This window comes from Octopus bimaculoides, chromosome 5 (genome assembly GCF_046866305.1).
Source record: "Octopus bimaculoides isolate indiv1 chromosome 5, ASM4686630v1, whole genome shotgun sequence".
Taxonomy (NCBI): Eukaryota; Metazoa; Mollusca; class Cephalopoda; order Octopoda; family Octopodidae; genus Octopus; species Octopus bimaculoides.
Window position 1 is genome coordinate 39896755 of NC_142932.1, and position 15230 is coordinate 39911984.

The window sequence follows — 15230 nt, forward strand, 5'->3', positions numbered from 1 at the left end:
AAACATTTGCAGCTAATTAGTGAATAGATTAAAGAAATGGATTAACCGCATGTTATCATTCATATCTTTATGGATGACTTATCAATCAATATCCAAATAGTCTGGAATGAGATTGAAAACGGTGAGCGAGGGAGAATTAGAGAAACAGATTGATATACATGTTTTAGTGTGCACGTGTGTGTGTGCTTACCTGTATTACACATGGACATTTCTTTCATACTACAAAGTCGCACACACTCATGTATATCCCTATATAAGTGTATGAGCGTATTTACGCAAACAATTACCTATCCTCATATGTGTACGTCTATTTCTTCCTGCCATATTGTTTATACGCACACGTTCGTATGTTTTCAGTTTTTTAAATTCTATTTTGATAATAAAGTTTTAAAAGTCAATAGTTTCTTCAGAAATTACAAACATAATATGAGCTCTAGTACTTCACCATTTGTCTGTCTCTCTTTTTCTCCCTCTCTCCTACTTCCACTCCGTCTCTCTCCAAATAATATTCATTTATATACAAATGCATACAAATATCAACTTCAACAGACAACTCAATAAAACATTTCATTCGACTTTAATTTAGCCATAAATAATTGCCTGACTGTGCTTTCAACCATATCTTGATTCATCCTACGCAGAATAAATATTTGAATTTACAACCCAGTTCCTATTAGTTCAGATTTCATAGAGAATACTAAATGTTATTTCGTGGAGAAATGGGAAAGAGCCATGTGGTCCTGTTTAATTTTGATTGATTGCTATACAACAATGCAGTATGGATTTAGCTCTCAATTAATAACCAGATATAATTTCTTGCTTGTATCCAATCATTGTTGCTCTGTTGACTGTAAGTATGATAAATATACTGTGTACATTCAGGATCGCTAGACTCCTAAACGCTATTTATTGAGGGAGTGATCAATTAAGTGCAAACGCCACTGCAGCCATTGTATTTCTCCTTTGATGAACTACATTCCTCTCTTTCCTTCAGAATGGTTCTCTCTCTCTCTCTCTCTCTCTCTCTCTCTCTCTCTCTCTCTCTCTCTCTCTCTCTCTCCCTCTCTCTATCTCTCTCTCCCTCTCTCTCGCTCTCCCTCTCTCTCTCTCTCTCGCTCTCTCTCTCTCTCTCACTCTCTTCTTTCTCCTTTCTCCTCTTCGGTGTTATAGCGTCTTCGATTTTAACCTTGCAGTAGATATGGTACACACTTGTTCCGAACTCGGGCATTTAGTGCAGTTTTCAAGGTAAATGTCAATATAGTTTTAGATGTATGGAAAATTCACCGACTATGGTTTCATTCTCAAATTATTGGAGATGAAAAGACAATCATCTTTTCACACACAGACATGCACACACATAATGTGGCACATAGATATATACATGTATTCGTATATATTATCTTGGTGTATCTATCTATCTATCTATCTATCTATCTATGTTTGCCTGTCTGTCTGTTAGTCTGTCTGTACGTATGTGTCTATGCATGTATGTGTGTATGTATGTATGTATGCATGTATGTATGTATGTATATATGTATGTATGCATGCATGTATGTATGTATATATGTATGTAAGTATGTCTATCTCTCTTTCTGTCTATCTATCTATCTATCTAGCTATCTATCTATCTATCTATCTATCACATGTATATTGATTTCTTTATTGCGCAAAAGGAACTAAACATAGAGGGGACAAACAAGGACAGGCAAGGAATTTAAATCGATTGCATCGACCCCAGTACGGAACTGGTTCGTAATTTATCGACACCGAAAGGATGAAAGGCAAAGTCGACCTCGGCGGAATTTGAACTCAGAACGTAATGGCACACGAAATACCGCTATGCTATTCTCCCGGCGCACTAAAGTTTCTGCCAGCTCACCCGCTTTTTGTTACACATATATTGGCATCAGAACCCTTTATTACCTACGAGTGACCATTTTTCATCGAACTTCGCCACATTCTTAGAACATCTTAAGCTGTCATCAATCTCTTCTGTTGCGGAATATCTATGAAAGCCATGGCATAGTATGTTTTTTTAGAACAAACTTATATGGCACGATACTAAAATTGATAGTTGCGGTTTTGAATGTAAGAATAGAACGGATAGAATGGCAATCATATTGTTCATGATATCTGTTCTGAAGAAAAGGACAGGTACACGGGATGTAGGTGTAGATGAGAACATCACAGAATTTATGTGCGATATATAAATTGTAAAATTGTAACTATAAAACAGACACGATGCAATGAGCAAGTGTAAATTATACACAGGAGGTCGACAGAGAATTTAAGAACAATCCCACATCCACTCACATCCTCCTTTCAGTGAACCTATGTGTTCATGTGTGAGGCTGTGTGTATTAGTGTGTGTCCGTGCATGCATATATGTGTGTGCATGTCTGTTTGTGCGTCTGCGCTACAAATTAAACCTACATCATTTAGCTAACTAGAAAAGTCATAACTCAGACCCCAAAGTTTCTTCATCCAATTATATAACCTAAAAATATAAGGAGGAAACGAACACAACATTTAACTAACACATACACATATTCCTACATATGGACACACGCATATGTATAAAATATAACTAGATATGTATAATATAAATATATATTTATATATGAGTGTGTATGTATTTATGAGTGTGTGTGCGTGTGTGTGTGTGTTTGTGTACATACAGCGAACTGGATAGATGCGTCAAAATGTTGCTAACCAAAATAGTGACAGTTCATATTCCTGCATTCCTTTGCAGGTCATTTTCTAAGTTTCCCTTTCAAATCCACAACTTCATTTAATTGGAATTTCATCTATTACCTGTCAGGAATGAATAGTTTATTGGTATGATACATACTTTGTATCATATTATTTGATCTCTATTTGTTTATGTGAGATACGGTTATTTCGTTTCTTAATCGTTTTGCTCAACATTTGACACTGTGCTGTAATAGCTACTAAATATAAACGGTAAGCCTGTAAATCTTGTCATGTCAGAAAGTAACCGTTTGAAGAATATAGATTGTAGCAGAGCTAATAAAAGCTGCTGTATATAACTCTTCCTACTGTAATTCTTGCTGCCAATGAGTGAATTCTTTGAAGTTGCAGTCAGAGAGAAAGAGAGAGAGAGAGAGAGAGTGAGAGAGAGCTAGCTACAAAAAGCAGCAACGCAGATACTGTTATAACTGCAAATCATGTTGTCAGTACTTTAACTCTTTCGGGAACACAGGGAATTAGTAGGGCCACTAAACCACAAACATAAAATTTACATCTGTAAATTCCTACACCTTTGTTGAAATCATTTTAGGCTCCAAGATCATGTGTGTGTATGTATGTATACATATATATATATATGAAGATATATATATATATATATATATATATATGTATATATATATATATATATATATATATATATATATATATATATATATATATATATATATATATATATATATATATATATATATATATATATATATATATATATATATATATATATATATATATATATATATATATATATATATCAGTATGTGTATGTGTGTATATATATGTATATATATTTATCTAAATCTATCACTCTATCTCTCTATCTATCTATCTACACACACACACACACACATACACACACACACACACATACACACACACACACACACACACATATATATATATATATATAATATATATATATATATATATATATATATATATATATATATATATATATATATATATATATATATATATATATATATATATATATATATATATATATATATATATATATATATATATGTATACACTGAATTAATCTTCTGAACAGAATGATATTCAAAGACATACTGTACAAATGAATAAAGGTATATAATATGGAGGAATGGAAAACATTTAGTGAATTCAGGTTTTGCATAATGATTGATAATGGCAGCAGCTCCATAAGTAACGCCGCATCAATACATATTAATGTTAAGGTTAAATACTATTTTGTGGTGGGACAATGATTTTTAATGTAAAATTATGTGGAACCTGAGTAGAATAGGGATATCTGCCGGTACAAGATGGTCGTATTGCAAATAGTAAAAGGTTTCTCTACTGATGTATTCAGATTTGATTTGGTGCCTGGAATAAAAAATAGAATATATAAGACAAAGAATGACGTGTAGTGTCCGGTGTGTAATAATGAGAGTGATGAATGCGGTTCTAGGTAAATCATTTGTGTATATCAAGACGAGAGTGAGAATACATCAAGACCCTGAGCATGCAGGACTAGATAGAATGAGGGGTAGATACATATCCGTCAACTGTAGCGGCATCAGGTGTGATCTGAGAAGAAACTGCCCATCCAAAAGTTGAGAGATGGTTTGGTCTCGAAGGCTGGATGTTTCGAAAAGAGATCAGCATATCGTACTCGTTCGAATTCTTGGTAATGTCTAAAGTGAGATCTCATTTGTCGACGTATTTTTCCAAGGCTACAGATATTAGATAAGAGTAGGAGCAATGAATTAACAGTGGGTATAGCTGTAGGCTAACAACACCGGTGGTCCTTAACACGAAGGAGAGAAATCGGGAAAGAGAGAGAGAGAGACAGAGAGAAGAAACAAATAAAAAGGGCGAGGGTGAGAGAGGATGAAGTTCTTGCAGGATGTCGATAATAATTGACATGTACATTAGAATTTGCATAACTGAATGCAACAAGCAAACGTTGTAGGGTCAGGTAGGCTGGAAGTTTGAAATATTATACTTTCTAAAACCTAGGGTAGGTACAAGTTGAGATAGAAAAGTAGCAGTGAGTAGTAAGAGAGTAAGAGTATTGGCTTGAGAGAGAAATAGACAGACTGATGCGCTTGGTGAGTATAGGGCTTACGTGGTGAGTATAGTAGCCTACGTGCGTAAAGTAGTGCACATAGACAGAAACGCCATACTTGTTGGGTTTTTTTTACAGTGATGGGAAGTATATTCAATTTCGTGTACATGTGGATATGTGTGTGCGCGCGTAGACACGTTCGTGTAAGTTTCAAGAGGGAAGATATCGGAAGAGTTTTGTAGCAAAAGGAATTTAAAAAGAAAATTATAATATAAAGAAAGGTGCTTCACGTGGGCGCAGACGTGGGTCTATGTGTGTGTGAGTGTGTGTTTGTACGCATGTGTATATTTGTATGACGTATGTATGTCTGTATGTATGTGTGTGTGTACGTATGTATGTATGTATGAATGTATGTATGAATGTATGTATATATGTATGTATGCATGCATGTATGTATGTATATATGTATGTATGTTTGTATGTATCTATGTGTGCGTTTCTTTGTGTCGCCCACCACTGGTTGGCAAACAGTATTGGTATGTTTCAATACATCGACGTTTCCATCTGTACACACGCACACACACACACACACACACACACACACACACACACACACACACACACACACAGAGTAATCAATTGCATCCACAACACCTAAGCACCAAATACACCTCAACTGGTCTCCTAATGTATTTACTTACATTCTTTGGTGAACTAAAGAACCCTAGATCACACGATAAGCAAATTTCTATATCACAATATGATGGCCTGAAACTGAAACATCTAAATAGACACACCTGTAAACAAACGTTTACACTCATGACTGAACTATGAAAAAAATATTTCTACTATACCAACAAAAACAGGTTTAATATAATAAATAGTGTTTAAATAACATCAACGTCACTTCAGCGGCAGCTAGACATCTGCTGCCCAACTACACATTTAATCGACCTACATTATTTATTGAACCCTGAAAATCAATCCCGCAACCTGAAGCTAATGCACTTATATAAGCACAGGTGAGCTTGAAATTTTACACGCTAACTAAACACTGAACAGTATTAAACTTTCAACGTTAAACAATAGTTTTCTACGAGAAGCCACACTTCAATCTAAACTTTATTCATCAAAGCTCCACCAACTACAGGGAAAATGCATACCAGAGAAAATACAATCCCAGGTCAGTGAAGGTTAACAGGCTAGCATTTCGAAGCTACTTCCCTAACAGTATAATAAATATTTTCTCTACAAATCTGCAGGCTGTTGTTTTTTGACACTTCTGGAGTTGATGGGCACACAAAGATCAGGTTGATTGTGCCTCCTGAGAGTCGATAGTCATACTGGGACTCAGGAAGGACGACTTCCGCCCAGATGAGGAGTCGATTGAGTAGGATACGGGCGAAGATCTTACTCGTTATACTCAGGAGTGAAATGCCCCGATATTTGTTGGAATCCCTTCGGTCTCCTTTGTTATCGATGGTGATGATAGTTGCATCGCGGCAGTGGTTCGGGAGTATCTTGCTTTCATAAGTCTTGAGGATAAGGAGCTTCAGATGATTTATCTAATCAGGACTTACGTGCGAGAAAAACTCGAACGTGATGTTGTCTGGTCCTGGAGCTTTGCCTTCTTCATCCGCTCGAATGCCTTCTTGAATTCACGAGAAGAAGGCAGCATCGACATTCAATGGCAGATGGGGAGCTATGGGGTGTTTTGGTGGAGATCGTCAGCAGTGCGTGAGTGGTCGTTAAGTAGGCTCTTGAAACGGGACTTCCAGCGATCGAGGATTTTTTGGATGTCGGTTATCATAGAGCCAGCTGCATTCTTTAGCCCACCCACTGATGACTTTTTGGGGCCGAAGATCTCTTTGGTTGCGGTATAAAAGCGGCGCAAGTCTCGTTGGTCGGCAAATGTTTGCATCTTCTCTGCTTTCAGAGATGTTCTGAACCTCTTGAAGTCATTGATGGCGTTCCACTGATGCTTGCTATTGATTTCCTTTGTTCTTCGATTGTTCCTCGCTGTGGCATGGGTCCCCAGAACGAGGCGCATCCGGAAGTTGATTGCTAGGCATGGTACTCCAGTCCTGGCAATGGACGATCCGACAATGCACAAGAACTACAATGAAATGCAGAGGTGACAGGTTTGTATTTCTAGGTATTTCTACACTGCTATAAACCCAATTTTGCCCACACTATTAAGTGTTGTGTGCAATCATCAGATTGGTTCATTCTAAATGTTATAAATAACATTATTGTTTGAGAATTGTTCTGTGTAACATCTGACATACCGTACCACATTTAATATGTTAAATACTTCAAACTAAAATTTACAGGCTTAAAAGTCTAAGAAAGCGCGTCAAATAAACTTGCAAGTAATTCTCCTCAAGTTTTCCTGATTAATTGGTCTTGAATAGTTTTTTTTTTTTATGGCATACGGGAGGACCCCAACGTAATAATTACTAATATGCTACAAATTTAATACAATTCAGTCATTCAGTAGTTCTTTGATTACGTGCTACGTGTTGCCTGCTTTTAAAAAAAAAATCAACGGTCTGTGATAGCTGTTGCGACAATGATATGTAAAGTATACGTTATCTGTATATTGCAGTGATAATATGAAGGCTGAATGGTTACTATATTAAACTATTGATCCATGTCTAATTGGTAATGTGCAGAGAGATAAGAAAAAATAGTAAATGTCATTATGTCACCTGCAAGTAGGTGAAAATAAATAGCATTTGCTTTTGTTTTCACAGTTGATTACTTGATTGTAATAAGATGATTTACGCACACATTAACACTGTAGCACCACTGTTGAATGTAAAAATAGATAAAATTTAGTGGTAAATCATATCACGAGAGACATCAACTGATTTTCTTCAATGTAAGTGGAAATATTGCCATTATATTCTGGAAATTCATGTCATCGACTTTATGGTCTAATTACATTGTATTAGATCAAAATTACGTAATACCATTTCAGAGAATATGATGTTTTTCGCATGTAGTTTGTAGATCTACCATTCCTCATCGCATCGCATTCACACAGGGTTATATTTATAGAACGTTCGTCTGCTTCAACTTGTGATAGTTGTAGCTTTTTATCAAGTCCCAGTGTCATCTTTGACAAATAAATGTTTCGCTTTCTATATTGCAGATATATACTTTAAAGAAACTTTCTCGATTGAAGAACCCGTATACAGATATTCCACCATTATACTGTTGTGAATCAAACTGCTGTTCTCTACGACTTATAAGGTGAAGCAATCAAAAACAGGCACAAAACGCGCAAAACAGAATTGCGGCACCCGTTTCTACACGCGCAACTTGATTATAGAGAAATGAGCAAAGGCGTCCGGGAGAAATATGAGTAATATTTCATATTTCATCCGAACTTACAAGATTGAAAATTTTATTGGATAACTAAAGTTATCACAGCTTCAACTTTGCTTGAAGCGATCCTCAATGACAATGGTAAATATGTAAATACAGAATGTGGAATGGGTGATATTTCATTGTATAACACTATTACCATTTAAGAGAGATGACGACCTTCAGTACTCAATTCTCAGCACATTATAAGTTACATGTGTACAGCAACTTTAGAAATATGTTCAGTACGTTAGGTACTTTAATGTTTTGAACATCCTTATGACTTTGAAATATACATAAATATCAACAATTATGGACTTATGGAGACGAAAAATTTAGTTGAATATATATATATTTATATTATTATTACCCTGAGACAGGCATTTGATAAAACGTGACTCGAATGTTATATGAATGATTTAGAAAAAAAGTTTTGAAATATACGAAGGAGTCGTAGTCTTCCAGTGATATCGCAACAGTAGCAAAACCATTCTAATTCCACACTTATGATTAGTTAAAATCCATCCTTTAATATGAGCATCTTAGTTTATCAATTAAGTAAACCTTCTGGAACATGTCAATGCTACAATATTTTGGTACCTTCTTGTGTCTGTATGCGTTTAAACATTGTGGATATTTTATTGCATCGTAGTGCTGAAGCGAATAATACTGTGGGGAATTTATCTTCTGGTAGTTCATGTATTTAAACCACTCAGATTGAGGAATAGATAAGTGGCGGATACATAAATAGGTAGATTGATAAGAATAAATAGAAAGAGCAGAGAGAAAGAGCAGAGAGAGAGAGAGAAAGAGCAGAGAAAGAGAGAGAAAGAGAGAGAGAGAAAGAGAGAGAGAGAGAGGGAGAGAGAGAGAGGTAGAGAGAGAGAGAGAGAGAGAGAGAGAGAGAGAGAGAGAGATGAATGAGAGTTAGAGAAAACGGGTGATGTTTTTCATACGCTTAATGCTACATAATAATTAATTAAATTGCAGAAATTTGTCTTCTGAGATAAATTATTAATTTTTTCCAAACTTTACTGCATATATCTATTCAACCCTGACATATTCATTGATGTATTGGGTATAATTAATTGCAGGTTAATTGCCGTTACTGAAACTCATTTATTCATTGCCTGATAGAGAAATGTGTTAAATATATGGCCACATTTAGATTTACACCACTATTTCCAAATTCGGTTGCATTCTCACAATAGACTGAAACAATCACCTGATGTAAAACAGCAGGCAAAGAAGCAGACATCTATATTATAGATTACACGTGACCGCTATTATAATGATGTCATCCAATATTAGTCCAACTTTGTTTCGTATATCGTTTTCGTCAAATAAACAAGGTGGGTTTTGGAAACGAATAGAAGAATGGATTCTGTGGTTTTAGTAGAATCGCATGAAAAATCCAAGACAAATTATTTTCAGGAACTGTGATGTTTGCAGTAAACTGAAGCTTACTCAAAACACTTGTGTCAGCTCGAAATTCTTATATCTCCAAGTGAAAATAGTATATCTCAGGATTGTCAAGCTGAAAAGTATTTTGTGCTAAACAAAGTTATGTATGGTGTGAAGAGTGGTGGAGGTTATGTGGGTTAGAACACGTATGGATCTTAAGATTACATCCTCTCTCAGACTGGAGTTAAACGTAGAGTGTCAAGGTAGGATTTAAACGACGGAGATTGACGATTCCGTTGTTAAATCGACTGAATTACTTGCTCATGAACTGGGGTGTAAATGAGTAGACACTCATCAGGTACGGATTCAATTTATTTAATTGTTACGGAGGCCGGCCTGATGCAGCGTATATGAATGTTGATCCCATTGAAATAGCAGTAAAATCAAAACTGTTGCGCATCCACTTTTCATTCACTCAATATGTCGAGCCAACGTTGTAGAAAATTACATTTGTCCAGATGTTACCCCGTGTGAAGGAACTCAAAACCGCCCTGTTTCAAAGCGGACTACTTAATTCTTCGGCAATGCACGCGCACACAAATATAAGCATAATAGATAAAATAACTAAATAACCCCCCCCCCCCATTTTTTTTTTATTGTACAAAGAAACAACAGTGAAAGACCAACCCACAGTAGCACATTGTTGCAGGAATTCTTCCTTGCGACGGGATTGAGCATGATGAATTTTGTTTCCGCGTCCTAATCCATGGAACATAGTATTGCGTGAGAAACGTTTTTTTTTTTTTTTCTGCGATACCAAATTCTACATTGCGGCAAAAAACATCAGGAACTCAAGTCTCCTGTATTGCTGCAGACATCTATATTATAGACTACGCACGACCACTATATTAAGAGATTCGTAGATTTTTGAACAATTAATATCTTTGTAATCATAACAGTCAGTTTTATATATACATTCATTTAATAGGAGTCCATAATATTATAGCAGTGATTTGCAAATTATAGCTAGTGAATACACTAAGTTTGCCAAGAATATGACGAATAATGGGAGACAGAAACAAGGAGGAAGCGGAGAGAAAAGAAAGATATTTATGATTATCAGATTTAGCATATCTTGCAGAGAGTTTATTACAGAAGTCAACGAGATAAACAATGTGCCGGTGTAGGTATATTACCTTCAGACAAGAGTTATTAACTCTCTAGCAACGGCAATACAAATAACAATTAAATTTCATCAGATATTTGCTGCAGTGCAGCACACGTTGGTATCATAAAATTAATGTGAGAACAAATATGTAATATGTTACGATGCAGACACACACATATATATATATATATATACATATATATATATATACACCCACACACACACACACACACACACACACACACACACACACACATATATATATATATATATATATATATATATATATACAGACACACGCACACACATATATAAATATATATATTTGTATTATATTTATATTTATATAGATGACGTCAGATTGAATATATACATATATCTGTATACGCATATGTTGGCGCACACACGCAAGCAAATTTAGATGTATGTAGATAAAGTGAAAGCAAAAAAACATTCTTATAACCAATATTCATTTATATGTATTATTTTTTTATGAATACAAGTATGTAATTATGATTGTATGACCATATATTTATTCATATCTTTGAATATACTTATATATGCAGAAGCATACGCACACACACACACACATCCACTTAAATATATATATATATATATATATATATATATATATATATATATACATATATATATATATATATATATATATATATATATATATATATATATATATATATATATATATATATATATATATATACATATATTTATACATATATATATATGTATATATATATATATATATATATATATATATATATATATATATATATATATATATATATATATATATATATATATATATATATATATATATATATATATATATAGATATATATATATGTATATATATGCATATATATATATATATATATATATATATATATATATATATATATATATATATATATATATATATATATATATATATATATATATACCCCAACAGATACATCCATATATGCATGCATACACACGGAAACACACACAGATATGAACGCAACCATATATTACTGGTTAGAGCCATTGCATTCCAACTTTGCAGAAAGTTTCACTATCGCTGGAGATAATCAGTGTCATCGAACAAAACATATAGGGGATTCCAACAACGTTTCGTAGTTTAGTATCTCAACAGCTCCTTTATAGGATCCAGAGGGTAAAGACATCATCAGGTAGAACTACGTCCGGTTTCGACGTGGCGCCCCTCCCCCTTTTCGGAAGTATCGTCACCTCTGTTGTTGAGTGCCTTTCTTCTCTCTCCTCTTTCCTTCTGTTCCCAGGCCTCTTCGAGGCAGCGTCAGCAAATGTCAGCGGGCAAATGACCATCCTGCAAAATTTATTTTCCAATACTTGCAAGTAGGCTCCAGCAGCCAACACCAGCTAGTTATCACGTGACACTGTCTAATCTTCAACTGACCAATGACGGGGAAGGGCGTGTAAGCTTAGCCCGCGCCCTCTCTAAACTTGCCTTCAAATACTGTCGTGTTCGTTTCAGTTCCAGCAGCCAGAGCCGACCAGCTGTTTGGTGGTACAAGCCTTCGAACCAGGAGGAGGGGGCGCCATGAACGAGACCTGTCAATCAGTGATGCTGCTTAAATGTCACACTGAATCTCCCTGAGAACTGCGTTTGGGATACACACATCTGTGGATTGCACGGCAATTTGCACGTTAATTTCAAGAGCAAGCTGTTCAGTTGATCGTATCACCTGGGACACTCGTCGTCGTAACCAACGGAGTGCCCCTTTTTAATATTTAATATGCATGATGTGTCTAATTTGTTTATTTCCATAATCGTTTCTATACATATATAGATTTATGTGTATGTTAGTCGTTTTCTGTTTTATGTTTGTGCAGAGGTGGGTTTTGGATTTACCTTTCCACTTCATAATAGTCTAACATTTCACAATGCTGATCTTATATTCCAGTTGACTAATTATTTACGAATTATCTTTGAACCCAGACATTCTTAGCAGCACAATACTTTCACTCACGATAGCTTACATAACAAATCTAACAAAAAAATATAACAATCTACTAATCCACCGCCAACGGTTTATATCTAAATGTCATGAGCTATGACGTAATTTTCTCACTTATGGCATGAATAGAGTCTTAGCCTTCAGTCAACTCCAAGAACAAGAAGCTTTGAAAAGAAGGTCTGCGACAACTAACCTGTTATATGTTCTAAAGCAAGTTACATAAAATCATGGAGATATACACAACCATTTTGTTCAGCAACGATTGATAATGAGGAAACTTTCGATAACAATGGAAACCCAGCTGTGCTTGAAGATTATTAGTTAGGGAATACTTCAAACTTGCATACAAATTCTTAATAAACTCCAGCATCAGGAAGCATCATCTATAAGATTTCACACTGAAAGCAAATCTGTAAATATTGAAAGAGGTGTAAGAGAATAAGTTTTAATATCGCTCAATCTCTGTAAGGTTGCATTTGAAGGCAACATTTACAAGCGTTACTGGAATGAGAAAAGGAATAAACATGGTTATTAAGGAATGTTGCGCTTTGTTGAGAGCGTAGTCCACTTTGCAAATGGCCGTCAAGATATGGAATAAATGTTAAATGAACTGAAGTGAGAAGGAAAAGAGTTGGGAGGGAGAAATAAATGTGTAGAAAACGCATGTTATATTCAAAAGTCATGTAACAACATCAACCGAAATACACTAAAAGTCTCTGATAAATATATATATATATCTTGGAATAAAACATTTCAGAGGATGTAAATTGAAGAATCGGAGATGAATAACATGATTAGGATAAATTACTTTGCACGTCAAAAAATAGCAGGACTAGAAAATTACAGTGGTGTACATGTGGGAACAGAGACCTAAAATGAAGCAACTTTCTCCTTCTACACGAGGTTCAGCAACAAATGCCTTTGTCTAATGAGTCCACAGCTTCACCAACTCCACCATCTCATCCAAGTCTCTTTGGGACTTCAGACTCGCAGCTAATGCTGCTATGAATCGCACTGTTGACGTAAAATTATATTCATCAGAATTTCGATGTCCTCACACTCAACAGTGTCAGACGACTAGCAAACATCTAGGAAACCAACAAATGCCTGGATCTTTGACCTGAGGCAAGTGGTTCTGCTTCCTCAATGATGGAAAGGAGATCGCTCTTTAGCATATCCAGATACTCTTTAAGAGTGATTGCATCATTAGTAAAATCTAAGTCAGTAATCTTAATTTTACCAATGACTGCACCAGGACACGAACGATCCAGCATGCACAGTGGGAGTGAAGGCACATTGGGAGTGTAGGCACATCCTTGACGGACCCATGGTCTATCTGGAAACAAAAAAGACAGATGCTCATACCCAATCAGAATACCACATACATGCTGCGGAATCCTCCAAATGGACATCCCTGTCCACCGAGTTGAAACCCTGACAAGGCACGAAGCTGGATCAAATGTAGATAACCATTTTATCCGAGTTGATACGGCTGCTTGGTACTTGCCGTTTTCACAAAACTTAATATAATAAAAATAATGATGGAGGTGAGCTGGCAAAATCATTAACACTGCCAGCAACATTATTAGTCTCATCTCGTAGGCGGTGAGCTGGCAGAAGCATCAGCACGCTGGACGAAATGCTTTGGGGTATTTCGCCCGTCGCTACGTTCTGAGTTCAAATTCCCTTGAGGTCGACTTTGCCTTTTACCTTTCTGGGGGGGGGGGGGGGTCGATAAAATAAATACCAGTTCCGCACTGCCGTCGATGTAATCAAATTACACCCTCCCCTCAACATTTCAGGCCTGAATTCAAATTCCATGGATGTATAATTTCTTTTTTCATCCTTTCGGTTTCAATAATTAAGTAGCAATCAAGCAATGGACTTGATGTAATCGACTTAACCCATCCCAGAAAATTACTGGTTTTATGCGGAAACTTAAAACCAATAAATTAATGATAATAACCATCCGTTTTATTCGATGTTCTGTTTCTCACGTTTCTGTGTATTGTATCATAATTAAAACTCTAATGAGTCATACAAGATGTAATCAGATATCTCAATGTCGAAGTAATTTGGACAGTTCAAACTACTTGTAGTATAAACAAAATTGCACCAAAATACATTATTCCTGATAGTCTACGTCATCAAGCTATGAATCTGCCAGAATTCTTATGACTAACATTTTGAATACGCCAATAGGCATCTCTTTCGTTATTCACTTCAGAGAAATTGGTCATTCACAATTCATTATCTTGTTACTTTACATACTGGCGTAACACAGTCCATTTTGCTGCCCGTAATGGTGAAGGAGGCTATTAATTTTATATATATATATATATATATATATATATATATATATATATATATATATATATATATATATATATATATATATATATATATATATATATATATATATATATATATATATATATATATATATATATATATATATATATTTATATATATATATATATAA